This window comes from Puma concolor, chromosome B4 (genome assembly GCF_028749965.1).
Source record: "Puma concolor isolate L17-30 chromosome B4, mPumCon1.1.hap2, whole genome shotgun sequence".
NCBI classification, from domain to species: domain Eukaryota; kingdom Metazoa; phylum Chordata; class Mammalia; order Carnivora; family Felidae; genus Puma; species Puma concolor.
This window is the reverse complement of record NC_141673.1, coordinates 94,140,180-94,158,515: the sequence shown is the minus strand read 5'-3', so window position 1 is coordinate 94,158,515 and position 18,336 is coordinate 94,140,180. Positions and strand designations below refer to the sequence as shown.

Genomic DNA, 18,336 nt, shown 5'->3' with positions numbered 1-18,336 from the left:
AAATGCTTTAGTCCAAAACCTCATTTATCAACTTTCTGTCTATTTCATTGTAATTGCAGAATTTTCTATTACTATATGCTGCCAGATCAAGGCAGTGCTGACACAGGAGCTCTCATGTTGGAAGGAGGGGAGCACATTCCCACACACCAGCCTAGCAATCCAGGCTCTTGACTGTAATTAAACTTACGGGGGAGTTATCCTTGTCTGATGGGGAAGGAGGCAGCTGATTTGTAGGATTCATTAAGTTTTAGCAGCCCTGCTGAATACCTGCATGAAAACTTTCTCTGAATTTTTGAAGTCTGTACACATTTGGCTGAATAAGAAAAGACTGAATGATTTTGTTCTGCAACAGTGGCACGTAGCTCAGCCGTACTCTTGAATCCTAGAATCACTGGTCCCATTAATTGAATAATATAAACATGCTCTTTGAAGAGAGTGATATACCAAATTTTGCTATTCTAATACCAGTTCACTGTAGTTAGAGATGTCTGGCCTGGGATCCCGAGACAGTAACATTTTCAATGGGTTGGTTACTAAATCTCTTGACTTCTGCATTTGGACCTATTCTTTATCTTTATCCTTTATAGTTATCCCTTTCTGGACTTGACTTATTTTTCCTTTGCACAGTTAAGCTTCGTCCCTGCTCTGCCTCACTTCCCCAGCTTTGACCATTTGCTTCTATCTTTGCCAAGAATTTTGAATCTAATGTTGATTATACTGTTTTTTTCTACACTGACTACACCCCCTTAGCCCCAGTGGTGGTCTTGAAGAACCCTGATCCTGGATGCCCTTGTCTCTTACCCTTCTTCCACCCACTCACCCCTCCAATTGTCCAAATTTGGCCAATTCACATGATCATTTAATTTATGTGAGTACGAAATAAAAGTTGAGAAAACTTTATTTTCAAAAAGTAAACACCATTCAGACTTCTGAATACTCCTGTCTGAAATGTGTTCAGATCCTTTGGAATTCAAAACTATGCTCCTTGCCACATGGTTTTCCCTTTGCTTGATGAGAGACTATGGCTTTAAAGTAATGAAAAGCCATTTCAGTATAGATCTTCTAAAAAAGACTTTACCATAGGTAAATGGGACAGATGGAAGTTGCGTTTTATCTAAATAATACATTTACATTCAAGAAAAAGACTATTTAAGGAAAATGTATTAAGCACGATACAACCCCAAATAGCTTCAAGTAGCTGAGCAGATCCCTAGGTGGTGAGATTCACTTCATGCTCGTTCTCACTGAGCCCAGGTTCCACCAGATAGCGGCAAAACCCCACAAGCTCCACTAGCTGACTGGTACCCCCCACTCTCTCAAGCTGCCGTGGCTACTCCAGAAAGTTTCCCTCTCCATGGAAAATGGCAAGTGCCAAAATTTTGACTTTTGGGTATGTCATGCGGTGACTGCTAATTTTGCCCTTTCAGTAAAAAGCACGGAAAGATTTCCGCACAGAGTCTGAGACAAAGTCGAGAGAAGGAAAGGAAAAGAAACAGGGTCCTCAGGGTAAGATTTCAGGGGAATTAGATTTTTGTTGCCTTTCCTATCTCTACCTGTCTTTGATCTCTGGGCTGCTTATAATAATTTGACTACCTATTCCTTCTCACACCTTCTTTACTGTCTCTTGTGTTTTATTAACTCTACCTTTTAACTCCCAAATTTGACCTTTATTATGATCCTCATCTTAACAGAGGAAGAAGTTGAGGAACAGCGAGATAAGGTCACAAGGCTAATAAGTGGTGGAGCAGACCATTAAGCTACACTGCCTCCAGAGAAATCTAAAGGTAGTAGTCTGAACTAGAGTTCACAGTGTTGCAGAACAAAATTAGTTCAGTGTATTCATTTTTTTCTGACTTCCCTTATTACAGGGTATGTGAGACTGCCAATAAACTAACATTATTTAAACCTGCAATACAGAAGATGTTGAAATACTTGTCTCATTTAGACCCAGTTTCTGTGTTCTGAATTTTTCCGTGGCTATAGAAACCTTACTGTGGAGTATTCTTTGGAGGTATAAAACATCTTTTTACTTATCTGAAATATTCTATTAAGAATTAAAAAAAAAACCCGAGAAGTTCCTTTTTCTCCATTCCATCGACAAAGAACATCCTCTTCAACCTGACTAGGTTGCTCACAAATGCATGTCCTCAGACTAATGTGCCCGAAACTGGGCTTCTCACATTCTCCTGCCAAACCTGCTCTCTTGCAATTTTCCCATCTCAGTTGGTGGCAATTGAATCCTCCCCCTTGGCCCAGGTCTCACATTTTGGATCATCCTTGACTCCTTCCATGCTCTCAAACCCCACAGTGCCCAGTCCTACATTGAATGAGGTGAAACAGGCAGAATGTTCTTTCTCTTGGTGGACGGCTGTGGTTATAACCAAGTGCTCTAAACCAAGCCTGCAGTGGATGGAGCGAAACTCACTCTGCCCCAGGCAACAACACCTGTCCTTCCTCCCTTTTTTGGGTCGAAGGGTGATGGAAGAGGCAGTAAAGACTGCTTCCTTGACTCAGGTAGTCCATCAATCAATAAATCAATCATCTGAACATATCCTAGGAAAACACATCGATGGCTTCATTTCTCAATCAGAGGCAAAGTGCTTCCAACCAGCTACGAGGCCCATCATGATCTGGACACCTCTTACCTTTTGGACCCTAGAGTAGTGCCCTGCTCTACATGTGGCTCTTCTGTTCCAGTCACGGTCTTTGGCTGTTCTTCCAGTGTGCCAGGTAGAAGCTTTGCCCCAGCTCTTCTCCCTACCTCGAATGTCCCCTTGCACCTCCTCTCTGCTCAGCAGTGATCTTGCCATATTTGGCTGGTTATTCAAATGTTACCTTCTCAGTGAGACTCTCCTGGCCACTTTATATAAGGATTTAGTTTAATATGCCCTCATTGCTTTCCTTCCCGCACTTTTCCTTGCTTTACTTTCCTCCTTAGCACTTCTGCCATTAAAGCACTATACAGGGGCGCCTGGGTGGCGCAGTCGGTTAAGCGTCCGACTTCAGCCAGGTCACGATCTCGCGGTCCGTGAGTTCGAGCCCCGCGTCGGGCTCTGGGCTGATGGCTCAGAGCCTGGAGCCTGTTTCCGATTCTGTGTCTCCCTCTCTCTCTGCCCCTCCCCCGTTCATGCTCTGTCTCTCTCTGTCCCAAAAATAAATAAATGTTGAAAAAAAAATTTAAAAAAAAAAATAAAGCACTATACAGCTTATCTATTGGTCTTATTTGTTGACTGTCTATTTCTACAATGTAAGCAGGCATGTTTGTCTGCTTTAAAAACTGCTGCATCCTCAGCACCTAGAGTAGTACATAGCCCAGAGCAGAACTCAAACAAATACTGTTGAATGAATATGTCGTTGGAAATGAGTGAATAACTGTCAGGAAGTATAGATACATATGAAGTCTGTTAATGAGCCTGGATTTATGCTCTAGGTTTAGATCTCCATCATATTCATTTCTCTGAAAACATGTCTCCTAAGATTAAGCACTGAGAGTGTTAGAAGTCGTGTAATTCTTGCCTATTGTTACACCTTTAGTTTGTAGAAGTAGTTTAGTAACCTGGTGTATTTCTGAGATGACAAAGAGGGTTGTCCCTTGTTTGAAAATAAAGCATATCTGCTGTGGGGGGTTGGGGTGTGTGGGAGGGAAGAGGACACAGATAACAAACTCACATTCTCCTCTATGGGCAACCCCCTTGGGGTCTGTGAAATCCTAGGGAAGGGCAGCACTGAGATGGCAAATTCTGTCTCACTAAAGAAGCCTGCCAGATGGATGAAACTTAGTTTGCCAATTTAGTGCTTCATTAATTCTCTAACCACCCTGTGGGTGTGAAGGGGACTGCTGTACATTTTAAAAGGAGTTTTAATTGGGTTTTCAGTCAAGACAGTTTCTATAAAACAAAAATTAAGAGGAGAATTTTGGAAAGGTTGGAAATTGGAAGGGTTCAGTGAACACGTAATCTGCAATAAGAAGGAAGATTTCTTTGAGTTTGCGTCTATTAATGAGACACACCCCACAATTAAAAACAACTCACAACTGAAAAGGTGTGACAGGGAAGAAAATAGTCAATTTTTTTTCCTTGACCGGAAAGTCTTCAACTTGAACTCTTTCTCACTTACCTGCTCTTATCGATATGCCAATAACTGAAGGTACAGAGAGAGCTTAGTGTAAACCTACCAGGTAAGATGTGAAATCTCTGTATAGCCTCATGGCCTATTTAAACAATTCATCCAATTTTGTCTCCTTTGAAAGACTTCCTAAATTGGAAAAAAACATGATGGATTAGGTTAGTTAAAATATTCTACTGGAATTCCTGGATTATAAATTTGATAACCTAATATAGACTGTAGCTCATGTCTCTTTCCTCATTAGTTCACTGGGTACAACAAAACTGCTTATGCAATGAGAAGTGATTTCCAGCCTCTAAAGTTTCCTTACATATTATATTGACAACACAGAATCTGGAAAATTCTGACAAGTGAAAACTGAGAGTTACCCATCAATAATAAAAATTTAAGTCTGTTTCTTCCTCAAAGATTAAGATAGGTATATATGTTATTTTAGTTATGTGACACATGTTTTAGCAGTTCTTTGAGAAAAAGACTTGTGGACAAAGCCTTTGTATAAATTGAGATCTTCACAAAAATTAGTATAAGCATTTCATATATTTTAAAGAAAAATTGGAATGTTTCCCACCCTGTTGTTTTGCATTCCTAAAGTTCCAACCTCCTTTATGTTTCAATTCATCAGTGATTAAAAAATGATAATAAGCAGCAAACAACTCTATGAATAGCAACTTCAACTCTGTCATAATGCATTCAGTGGGAAAAAATCTGTAATACCAAAATAAATCCCAAAGTGGTTGAAGTCTTAAATGCAAATTAAAAGTGTAAAATGATTTTTAAAAATAATATTGAATATTAGTTTAATTATATCATGTAGAGAACTTCTCAAAACATAATTCTAAGTTTAGGCATGAATTTTTTTTAACTTTCAGTATGTTTGATTTTATTATAGATTTAAAAGCTAAGCTATACATGACTGACAGTAGTCTTAATTTTGTATATTCTTGATTTTTGTAATACATAAAGATTTTTGCAAATCAATTCAGAAGAGGAATACTTTGATAGAAAAAGAAGCAAAAGAATTAATTGGCGATTCCAAAAAAAGTACAAATTGGACAAAAGCACAAAAATCCTTAGTGAATATTACCGAAATTCATGAAGAAACTTCGGAATTTCTTCGTAAGAAAATGTGTATTCTATTTTCCTTGGATAGGATGTTTTATATATATATCTTTTAGAACCTTGTATTCTGAAGTATGCTTCACGTAAAAAATGTTCTTGTGGGAAAAAATAACTTTAACTAAAGGTACTCATTTAAAATAAAGCATCTTAGGGGCGCCTGGGTGGCTCAGTCGGTTAAGCCTCCGACTTCAGCTCAGGTCACCATCTCGCGGTCCGTGAGTTCGAGCCCCGCGTCGGGCTCTGGGCTGATGGCTCAGAGCCTGGAGCCTGCTTCCGATTCTGTGTCTCCCTCTCTCTCTGCCCCTCCCCCGTTCATGCTCTGTCTCTCTCTGTCTCAAAAATAAATAAACGTTAAAAAAAATTTTAAAAAAAATAAAATAAAGCATATTAGATGGGAGGTTGGTTGGAGGTTGGGCGAAATAGGTAAAGGGGATTAAGACTACACTTGCCATGATGAGCACTGAATAATGTATAGAATTGTTGACTCACTATATTGTACATCTGAGACTAATATGTGAACTGTATGTGAACTGTACTGGAATTAAAATAAAAACTTAATTAAAAAAAATCAGGCACAGGGGTGCCTGGGTGGCTCAGTCAGTTAACCGTTCAACTTCAGCTCAGGTCATGATCTCATGGTTCATGAGTTAGAGCCCCTTGTCAGGTTCTGTGCTGACAGCTCAGAGTCTGGAGCCTGCTTCAGATTCTGTGTCTCCCTCTCTGCCCCTCCCCTGCTCATGTCCTGTCTCTTTCTCTCTCTCTCAAAAATAAGTAAACATTAAAAAATTTTTTTGGGGGGGCACATGTGAAAAAATCCACTGTTTTGCCTTTCAGGGTCACAAAAAGATAAAAATAAATCATAATTCTCTTTGTTGGCAGTAACGCAGGCAAGATTTCTATAAACTTCTTAAGAGCAAGTGGCATTAAAAACCAAAACACACAAAAACAGGCATACATTGCATCCAGTAATTCCATTTAGGAGTCTATATGTATGGAATTAATCAAAGATGACACAAAGCCTTTGTCAAAGATAAGTGCAATGATACGTATGAAAAATGGTCGTTGAAGCACTACTTGGAATATTAAAAAACTGAAGAAGCCTACATTTCCAACAACCAGAGATTGTAAATTGTGACATATTCATACTTGGCAAGCAAAGACAATAATGCTGCATAAGATACCATCCAGCCTGTAAAATGTTGATGATGTGTTGTGAAATAAAAAATAAATGAGATGTTGATTGTGATGCAGATTATAATATGGATAGATCTTCACCAAACTGCTCATATTAGCTTTTTCAAGTTGGTGATATAATGATTTTTGAAGTTTTATGCAATAAGTATTGTATTTATAATTAGAAAGAAATGATATCTTGTAAAAGTTTTAACGCTTTACAACCAGCAAGTAATTTCTTAATGTAAAATAAATAGAAAAACCTCGAGCTTACATGTTTTAAACACCTGATTATAGGAGAATAATAATCCTCAGGCATTCACTAAGCCTGCCATATATTATACGTTTGTGTTTGTGGTTTTATAATAATTAATATATGATAAACATATACAGTAATTTATTTAATAATTAATAACAAATTAGCTCTTAGTTTAATAACTAATAACAAATATTGTCAGTTAATATTAACAGACTATATTATTAATTAATATTGGTAATTAATAATTTAATTGTGAGTAAATTATAATACATTTATTAATTTATAATAAATTTAAATAGTCTTTTAAGGGATGTCCACTTTGCAAAATTCTTTAAATTATGAGCTCCTTTAAAATACATTCTGTTCGCTAAACATTCCTTAAAAATTCTGTGTGTCAAATACTTATGATATATTAATGTTGATATATATTCCTAATGAACCACTCAATCACGTGTGCTGAGAATGGTTTCTGCCTTCTTAGCATGCTGGGATGCAATTTAAAATGTGAGATATCCAGGGCTCCTGGGTGGCTCAGCCAGTTGAGCATCTGACTTGCCTTCAGCTCAGGTCATGATCTCATGATCGTGAGAGGTCATGAGATGGAACCCCATCAGGCTCCGTGCTAAGTGTGGAGCCTGCTTAGGATTCTCTCTCTGCCCCTCCCCTGCTTGTGTGCTCTCACTCTCTCTCTCTCTCTCTCTCTCTCTCTCTTTCAAAATAAATAAATAAATGTTTTTAAAAAATAAGATAACAAAAATTGAGATTTCTGATTAACATGAATCTTGGGGCCGAAGCAGAACAAGGTAGATAGAACTTCACTTTTTTCTCTCTCTGTATAGCAGGACCCATTTGTACAGAAATACCCCATTCTGCTTCCATAATGCTTTTTATGGGACGGTCTCTAACGTCCATTATGGAACTAATTAGGAAACTCCTTACTATCGTTAAACCCAACCCCTCTGGTTTGACCACAACTGCTATATAGCAGTGAAACACAATTTGATAGCTCCTTGTCTGTTTTAAAGGAGGAAGTAATGAATAACTTCCCTAATTAAAACCACTATGATTTGGTGGGATTTTATTTTTCTTTAACAGGGAGGATAGGATAATTACACAGATTGGAATGCAGCCAAACAGTAACGCTAACTGCTTGAAAGTGAAATACCGTGCGAGGACTCAGCTTCCTTAATAAGCTGTTCGGTGTGGGGGATGGGCACAAGACACGTACTCAGGACTTTCCCGAGTGGCTTGTGAATTGAATCTACCCCTGAAGATAACCTAGATATAGATTTTCAAATATAAAACTACAGTAAAACTTTGGTTTGCCAGCATAATTCGTTCCGGAAACATGCTTGTCATCCAAAGCACTTGTATATGAGAGTGAATTTCAAGAACCATGGTCTCAGTTGTGATCATGTGATGTTCAGCATCACATACTACTCGTAGTGCAAGATGTTGCTTGCTTATCAAGTTAAAATTTATTAGAAATGCTTGTTCATCTTGTGCAACACTCTCAGAACAAGTTACTTGCAATCCAAGGTTTTACTGTACTCACTGTTCCTTGGTAATTTAGCCTAAGAAATAAGTAGACTGTCTTATCAGTGCCCAGGATTTTCACAGGCAGTGCTGCAAAGGATATTATTTTGTGCTGGGTTCAGACTAAGACTGGTACAGGCAGGTGGACCATCTTTATTTGTCAGTTGATTAATTAGAGTTGGTTTTGAGTCAGTTAATGACATGACTGTCACCAGGGCAAGTAGGAGTGTAAGTTTATAGGACAGGCAGTAATTAGTGTCTCCAGATGTTTTACATGAAATCTAGTTAAAACACACGGACAAAATCAAAACAGAAGCAATCACAGTACCTATGAGAAACTGCTACCACATTCGGATCCATATCTAAAATGCTAAGTGGGCACAGAGGGGCTTCATAGAAACAAACATAATTATGGAGCATGACGTTGAGCATGGGCTTTGCTGCCTTGGACTGTGAATACTAGCATGGTGATGACAAATTGTCTTGTGACAAATACACAATAGGACAGAAGAAGAATGTAATTTGGGTGCTGAGATTGGCATCACAGTGGGGGGCCCACAAGAGCAAATCTTTACCAGTTGTTTTATATCATTTCATACAAAAGGATGTTTTGGAGAGGCAGAGAGTAGGAGTGGTAGAAGTTGAGAGATATCTAAAGTTTCCCAGAGTCTATTTTGAACCTATTCTTAATTTCAGCAGTACTTTTCCATCTTTTTTTTCCCACCCACTCTACTATTTTATGAGTGTAACATATTTTCAAATTCTTCTAGTTCCTTGTTGAGGGCAATGTGTATCTGTCAAAAATTAAGGGTACACAGTTAAAGAGGTTAAAATAAAAATAGGTGAAGTAGTATTTATTCAAAGTGTAATTATTAAACACTTATTATGCACAAATCATTTTATGTATCATAGTAACTGACATTTAATTAGCACTCAGTAAATTTCATCCTTCTTGTTTACTACTAAGGATAAATTCTCTCAGATACAAAGATGTTAAAAAATATAGAAACAATAATTATAAACAAATGTAGTATGAAATTCTAGGAGAAGAATTTTTTTATCTGTGTTCCAGAAAGATCTTAAGGATTCAGGCCAATGATTATATTGGGAACAGTGTATATTTTTGTACTCACATGTGTATATATTTTATAGAAAGTGAGAATCAATACTGTTCATCATTCTTTTTCAAAGACTCAATCACTACAAAAATGCAAAGAACAATTGGTTGAAGGAAGAGAATGAGGATACCAAATAAGCTAGAGAACATGTTGATTGATACAGACATTTGTTAATAATGTCTGGAAAATATTTTAAAAGATTGTATATTTATTTCCTGCTTTTGGAATGGCACAGAACAATTCCAAGACAAGACTAATATCCATTGGGAAGACTTTCTTTTCCCAAATAGAAACTGGGTCATTAAAATATTGGGAAGGGAATAGGTAAAAATAAGAGCTAATGAAGGGACTTGGAATGTCTGGGATATTAGAGTCAGTCCACTCCTTCATAAAAGCAATGAAAACATCGGAGAAAAACATCATACAAATCAACTCTTTCAGAATTCTAAAAATTAACCAAAGACTTGTGACAATCTTGAGGAGTGTTTATTCCAAAAAAAGAAATTGCTGAACCTCAGTAAGAACAAGATTTATGGCTCTTAAACTTGACCTACCCCATGCCCTTCTCCCGAGTTCTACAGTGGCCTTGTAAAACAATAGCCTCAGAGCCATGAAGCATGAGGGCAGGCTGGCCAAATTCAGAATTCCTCAAGTGGTTCCATCCCCAGAGCATTATCACTATTTGATCTGTCTCAAAGCTGCTTGGAAAATCTTTATTCAAAAGGCATTGTCATTATTTGACGTGATCAGAGCTCAAAAGCCCTACCTCCAGGGTGTATGTGGAAAACAACCAACAAAGATTATTTGGTATCACAGACACTTACAGCATCAGTTGGGGCAAACAAGAGCCTGGACAGAAAAATAAAAGGAGATGTTCATTGGGGTCTTTGAAAAGATCTGATATATTACCAGGGATTTGGAAGTCCACATATATTAGCAGGGCTGTGCGCATGTGAGGAAAAACCCAAAAGTGCCCCAATCTCTCATCTCTGGTTGGTCTTGAGGCCCTGTACAAGCAGGAAGTAAAGGCAGAGGCAGAATTATACATTGCCTGAGCATTACTGGAGTTCCAGAACACAAATAAAGTTCCTTGAGAAAGGATAGAAGACCTACTGGCTCAAGGCATTTAGGAAAGTATCTGACCAATCATTTCTTGACCACTTAGTTAATAATAGACTTCAGTGGCTGACCACCACAGGGAATACAGACTTTTCAGAATTAGTCCCGGAAAGTCACTAAACAACCCCCACCCCAATAAAGAAATAAATCCAACAGCAATAACAATAAAAACTAACAACAACACATCATGGGGAAGGGACCTGAATTCCAGTTTTGCCACGTTATATGTTCTCAAATATACACTTTCCAAGAGCAAAATTATGGTTCAAACACAGGAAAAAAGTTATAAATAGAAACTGACCCTAATGGGACCCAGATTTTAGAGGTACTAGACAAAAATTTTAAATTAGCTATTATTAATATATTCAAAACTGAAGAAAATCATGTCTGAAGAATTAAAGGAAAGTATGACATTGATGCTTCACCAAATAAAGAATATCAATAAAGGAATTTAAAAAATGTTTTTAAGAACCAAATAGAAATTCTAGAATTGAAGGTACAATGACTGAAATGAAAAATTTACCAGAGGGGTTTACAACAGATTCGAGCTTGCAGAAGAAAGAATTGGAAAATTTAAAGGTAGCTCGATTGAGATTACCCAGTTTAAGGAACAGAAAGAAAAATGTCTGAAGACAAATGAACAAGATCTCAAGGAGCTGTGGGACACCATCAAGCATACCAACATAGGCAAAATGGGAATCCCAGAGCAGAGGAGAGAGAGGGAGGGGCAGAAACAATATTGGCATAAATCATAGACACAAACTTCCCAAATGTGATGAAAAGCATCAACCTATACATCTAAGAATCTTAAATTTTAAGTAAGGGAAAGTCCAGGAGATCCACATTTATTCAGTCTGTCAAAAGACAAAGAAAGAATCTTAAAATCAGCAAGAGAAAAATGGTTCACCGTGTATAAGAGATTCTTAATAAAGCTAACAGCTGACTTCTCATTAGAAACCAGGGAGGCAAAAGACAATGAGATGAACATTCAAAACGCTGGAAGAGAGATGCCTGGGTGGCTCAGTCGGTTAAGCATCCGACTTCGGCTCAGGTCATGATCTCACAACTTGTGAGTTTGAGCCCCACTTCAGGCTCTGTGCTGACAGCTCCGATTCTGTCTCCCTCTCTCTCTGCCCCACTTGCACTCTGTCTCTATCTCTCAAAACTAAATAAACATTAACAAAAATAGTTTGAAAGCTAAAAAGATGAGGGGCAAAAAAACCCCATATAAACAGTAAGCGAAAACTGAAAGGAGAAACAGACAATTCAAAATCATAGTTGGAGAATTTAATCTCTCACCTTCAAAAATGGATAGGACAGGGGCGCCTGGGTGGCGCAGTCGGTTAAGCGTCTGACTTCAGCCAGGTCAGATCTCACGGTCCGTGAGTTCGAGCCCCGCGTCAGGCTCTGGGCTGATGGCTCGGAGCCTGGAGCCTGTTTCCGATTCTGTGTCTCCCTTTCTCTTTGCCCCTCCCCCGTTCATGCTCCGTCTCTCTCTGTCCCAAAAATAAATAAACGTTGAAAAAAAAATATAAAAAAAAAATGGATAGGACACCTAAGTAGAATATTAATTAGGAAGCAGAAGACTTGAACAATACTCTGAACGAGTTAGACCCAAAAAACACCTATAGAACACTCCATCCAACAGCAGCAGAATACACATTTTTCTTCATTGCACATACAATATTCTACAAGAGAGACAATATATTAGGTTATTAAACGAGCCTCAGTATGCTTAGGATAATGAAATCACACAAAGTATGCTCTTTAAGCACAATAGAATTAAATTTGAAATCAGTAATAGAGGGAAATTTGAGAAATTGACAAAAATGTGGAAATTAAACAGCACACTTCGAAATAACCAATGGGTCAATGAATAAATAGCAAGTAAAGCTTTAAAATTCTTTGAAATGAATGAAAAGTAAAACGCAACATCCTAAAACTTATGGAATGCAGCTAAAACAGTGCTTAGAGGGAAATTTATGGCTGTGAACATCTGTCTATATTGAAAAAGAAAAAAGATTTTTTAATCAGTGGCCTCATCTTCTACCTTAAAAAACTGGGTGAAAAAAGAGCAAACTAAATGTAAAGCAAGCAAAAAGAAGAAAATAAACTTAAAAGTTAGAGCATAGGGGTGCCTGGGTGGCTCAGTTGGTTAAGCATTCCACTCTTGATTTCAGCTGAGGTCATGATTTCACTGTTCATGAGATTGAGCCCCACGTCGGGCTCCTTGTTGACAGCTCAGAGCCTGCTTTGGATTCTCTCTCTCTCCCTCTCTCTCTGCCCCTCCCCTGCTCATGAGCGCCCTCTCTCTCTCTCTCTCAAAATAAATAAATAAACCTAAAAAAAGTCAGAGCATAAATAAATGTAATAGAAATTAGAAAAGCAACAGAGAAAACCTAAAACCGAGCTTGGTTCTTTGAAAAGATCAACAAAATGAACAAAACTTAGCTAGACTGACCAAGAAATCAAGACAGGATCCTCAGATTACTGAAATCAGGAATAATAAAGGGGACACTACCGTTGAACTTAACAGCAGTAAGGAGAAAAAGGATTATAGGAGAATACTATGAACCATTACATGCTAACAAATTAGAAAACATAGATGAAACTGACAAATTCCAACGAAAACACAAAATACCAAAAGTGATTCAAAAAGAAATACAAAATTGGAACAGACCTATAGTAAGTAAAGAGATTGAATTTGTAATTTAGGAATTTCCAGTAATTAAAAAGTCCCAAGCTCACATGACTTCATGATTAATTTTACCAAACATTTAAAGAAGAAATAGTATCAATTCTACGCACGTTCAAAAAAATTGAAGAGGAGGGAACACTTCCTAACTCAGTGTGAGGCCTGTGTTACCATGATACCCAAAGCAGACAAAGACATCACAAAAGAGACTACAGAAAGGGAGAAAATATTTGCAAGTCATATATCTGAGAAAGGACTTGTATCCCAAATATGTAAAGAGTACATAACAACTCAGTGATAAAAAGTTAAGTAACCCAATTAAAAATGGACAAAGGATTTGAATAAACATTTCTCTGAAGAAAATAAAGAAGTTATTAAAAAGTCCATAAATAGGGGCGCCTGGGTGGCGCAGTCGGTTAAGCGTCCGACTTCAGCCAGGTCACGATCTCGCGGTCCGTGAGTTCGAGCCCCGCGTCGGGCTCTGGGCTGATGGCCCAGAGCCTGGAGCCTGTTTCCGATTCTGTGTCTCCCTCTCTCTCTGCCCCTCCCCTGTTCATGCTCTGTCTCTCTCTGTCCCAAAAATAAATAAACGTTGAAAAAAAATTTAAAAAAAAAAAAAAAGTCCATAAATAGATGCTCAAATGCATTTGTCATTAAGGAAATACCAGTCAAAGCCACAATGAGATAACAATTCACACCCACTAGGATGGCTATGATCAAAAAACAGACAATAAAAAATAAAAATTAAAAAGAGACAGACAGACAATAAAAGATAAAAATTAAAAAACAGACTGATAATAACAAGTGTTGGCAATAATGTGGCGAATCTGGAACCCTCATACATTGCTGGTGGGAATGTAAAATAATATGGCAATTTTGGAAAATAATTTGACAGTATCTTACCATGTTAAATTTCATTCATAAATATATGTCCAAGAGAAATCTAAATACATGTCCACCAAAAACTTATATAGAATGTTCATGGCATATTACTCAAAATGGTAAAAAAGTGGAACCAACCAAAATTTTTATCACGACAAATGCAGAAACATAATTTGGTATATGCATACAATGGAATATTATTTTTGCGATTTCATTTGCATTATGGGAAAGATGGGATACTTAAGAAAAAATCTTGCATTTTAGCATTGATGTTCAAACTTAATAAAGGTTTTCTTTCAATGCCCTGTTCTCTGAATGTCATACTCAGATCAATTTAAGTAGCATCCCTACCAGAAACCTGTCTTTGGTGGCTGTTTTCTATATCCCTAACACAATAGTATAAAGTCATTAATGTTCATCATGTTGTATATTTTCAGCCAGCGGTGGTCAAATGACCTTTCTAAGGTTGTGTATTAGTTTGTTCTCACCATTACTCCCTTGACAGTTCCAAACCTCAATTGTTACTTTACAAATAACCAAGAAGGTGAGAAGGCAACAAAAGCCTCTCATGACACCTTGCTGCTACTTCATGATGGAAAATGGTCACATTGGGGCACCTGGGTGGCTGAGTTCGTTAAGCATCTGACTCTTGATTTCATCTAAGATCATGATCTCACAGTTAGCGGCATCAAGCCCTGCGTCAGGCTCTGTGCTGATGGCACGGAGCCTGCTTAAGATTCTCTCTCTCTCTCTCTCTCTCTCTCTCTCTCTCTCTCTTTCTGCTCCTCCCCCCCACCCTCATCTTGCACACTGTGTCTCAAAATAAATAAATAAACTTAAAAAGAAAAGAAAAAGGTCATATTTATTGTAACATTTTTTCCCTGTGTTGTTTAGAACATATTTCCTCTTTGTCTGAATTCCCACGGAACATGTGACAAGAGACATACTTGCCTTTGTTAATGGCAAAATATACTTAATATGTTTAACTCCCTTCTACCTTTCCTTTCCCTAAATGGAAAAGATCTCTCAGATAGTGTTTACATTTAAGCTTCAAACTCTAAGTTGGAAAAATATTTGTCTGCAATTAATGAAAGTTTCATGGCTTTCTTACTTTAGATTCTTTTTAAATGGTGAATTTAAAATTCCCTCATCTAGGGGCGCCTGGGTGGCTCAGTCGTTAAGCATCCAACTTCAGCTCAGGTCATGATCTCATGGTTCACGAGTTGGAGCCCCACGTCGGATTCTGTGCTGACAGCTCAGAGCCTGGAGCCTGCGGATTCTGTGTCTCCCTCTCTCTCTGCCCCTGCCCAGCTCGTGCTCTGCCTCTCTCTCTCTCTCAAAAATAAATAAAAACATGAAAATAAACAAATAAATTCCCTCATCTCTAAAATAGCTAATAATAGCTCTTTGTGGAAGATAAGCTGAGAAAAACAAATTAGAAACATCTAAAAATATGTCTTATCATTTCTACAACCATCTTTCTGAGCAAACAGAGATTTTCAAGCAAACAGATTTTCAAACAGAGCTTGTGACAAAAGCCTATGTGCAATTATTTTATTAGAGAGCGCAGTCTCAGGAAAGAAGGAGGAAAGAAAAAGGGAGGTAGAGTAGAAGTGAGAACAACGTATGTGTGATTACAAAGGCTGTCAAAGGCTGTCACCGCTTGGTACCAAGCGAACGGCACAGATTTTTGACGATATTTCAGGAGACTGGATAAATCACTGAATCTCTCAGGACAACTGGTTTGGGAAGAGGAACAGAAGAATTTATCTCCCAAAACTCAAAGATGTAAGTCCCCCACACGTCCAAGCAAAAGCGCCGGGGCTGCGAGAACACCCTTCTATCCTATTCCCCAGCGCCAACCGGGGAGCTCAAGGGCAGGAGGCAAGAATTGCACAGCACAGACTGTAGAGAGAAAACAGGCCAACCTGAAGCCCATCAGAGCCCGTGCAGTGCTGGTGGCCGCAGCAGCAGGGGCCTCAGAGGCAGGTGATGCTGACAGGGAATGAGATGAGACATAGAAGGTGTTGATTTGCCATCCTTCAAACCAAAGCCTGTGGATAGAAATGCAGCACGTTTAAGTTCATGTTTAAGTGACAGATTGGAGCGATTATGTTGTTGTTCTGTTCTTGGGGAAAAGTGTGCAAAGGCTTGATTACAACCATGTCAAAAGGACCGTAAAAATTAAAAAAAAATTTTTTAGGACATTTCAACTAAGCACAACTTTTGCCTTTCACTATAAACCTTTGTATGTATTGCAATTCTTGTTAATCAGCTCACTGTAGTAGTCACCTCATACTGACGAAATAAAATACCATAGACTGGGGGGTTTAAACAACAAAAGTTTAGTTTGTCACAGTTCTGGAGGCTGGAAAGCCATAGGTTAATCTTCTTGCCAATTCCTGGTTCCTGGTGAGCACTCTCTTCCCAGCTTATAGGCAGCTGCCTTCTCAGAATTTACAGTAAGAATAGATGAAATGTTTAAATAAATTAAAGCAGGAATAAAAAAAAATAAAGAGCAAGAGATTATTAAAAGTGGTCGCTCATTTTTGAAAAAGAACTAAAATAATTTCTACATATGAGAAAATTTAATGAATAATATTAAAAATTAAACAGAGGACTTAACTAGCAGAATACATTCAATTGACATAAAAGATTATAGAATAGATCTGAACAAATTACAAAGAATGTGGGGCGCCTGGGTGGCTCAGTCGGTTGAGCGTCTGACTTTGGCTCAGGTCATGATCTCACAGTTTGTGGGTTCGAGCCCCACGTCAGGCTCTGTGCTGACAGCTCAGAGCCTGGAGCCTGCTTCGGATTCTGTGTCTCCTCTCTCTGTTCCTCCCCTGCTCATGCTCTGTCTCTCTCTCTCTCTCTCTCAAAAATAAATAAAGATTAAAAAAATTACAAAGAATGTAGCACAAAGAACACAGATACATGGAAACATGAAAGGCCACAGGGAGACAGTTCAATATATGTCTAATTAAATTCACATAAGGAGTCAATTTTGAAAGAATATTTGTCATTATAAAAACATAATTTTGCTCTACTATTCTTAAAATATAAGAATGATTTTTTCTAATTTTTTTAATGTTTATTTTTGAGAGAGAGAGACAGACAGGCAGAGCATGAGCAGAGGAGGGGTGGAGAGAGAGGGAAACACAGAATCCAAAGCAGGCTCCAGGCTCTGAGCTGTCAGCACAGAGCCTGTGCAGGACTCAAACTCATGGACTGCGAGATCATGACTTGAGCCAAAGTTGGGCGCTTAACCAATTGAACCACCTGGGCGCCCAAATACAAGAATCATTTTCTGGGGACAGGGGAGGACCTGGGTAGCTCAGCTGGTTAAACAACTGACTCTTGATCTCAGCTCAGGGCGTGATCTCAGGGTCGTGAGTTTAAGCCCTGTCTTGGGCTCTGTGCTGGGCATGAAGCCTACTTTAAAAAAAATCATTTTGTTAGGATTTAAAAGATATCTAATAATTATTATATCTGAATTTATTATTATAAAACACATCTGATTTGTAAAATATTTTCACAGTAAACACTCAAGCCAATTTTTTAGTGCTTTTCTATCTCTCTTTTTCCGCCTCTATTGCCTGTCTGTCTCTGTCTGTCTATATAAAGATTAGATAGATAGATATCTGGTCATAAACCTGATATGCACGTATAAGTTGATAAATATAATCTTATGTGTGTATGTGTGCATGTTTATTATTTTGAACCATATGAAATTGCCATTTGGAGCGTCAAAGAGTCACATAGAGGCAATTTTATATGCTTAAGCCTATATATACATATTGGATTGAGGATGCATTATATTTTACAGTAGCCTTTCTGCATAAGGGCAAAAATATATTTTTCTCTAAGGATTCTCCGAGTTCTATCTCACATCCGGTAGCCTGTATGATAGTAACATTTCTTCAGGATTGTAACTCCCACACGGGGTTACAAAGATTAGCTCTCCTCATGATAGTGATGCATAGTACTTAATTGGCTTTGTCAGACACTCACCTTTATGTTCCCATCTTCCTCCGTAACAGGCAAATTTCTAGATCTTTTATTCCTCCAAAATCTGCTTAGAGAAATAGCTATGATTTCCTTGCCATTTATTTGGCTGCCAAGTGTTAGTAACACCTGATATTAGATTCATTTAAGATGAAGATTGGAGACTGGCTTGAAATAATCCTTTAGATTATTCTTCTCCCATCCTTCCTACTACTACTGGCATCATTGGTAGTAGAAGCGGGTGCAGGCACTGGATGAACTGTATATCCCCCTCTAGCTGGTAGCCTAGCCCACGCTGAAGC

At 38.1% G+C, this 18,336-nt stretch overlaps 1 protein-coding gene and 1 non-coding gene across 3 annotated transcripts in view; both read left to right on the top strand.

Annotated features, from left to right (window-relative positions):
- Nucleotides 1–18,336, top strand: part of PTPRO (protein tyrosine phosphatase receptor type O) — a 243,943-nt gene that overhangs the window by 41,575 nt on the left and 184,032 nt on the right. The window lies entirely within an intron of this gene.
- On the top strand, nt 16,723–16,807 carry TRNAQ-UUG (transfer RNA glutamine (anticodon UUG)). Its single transcript has one exon. It is a non-coding gene; the product is annotated as a tRNA-Gln (tRNA).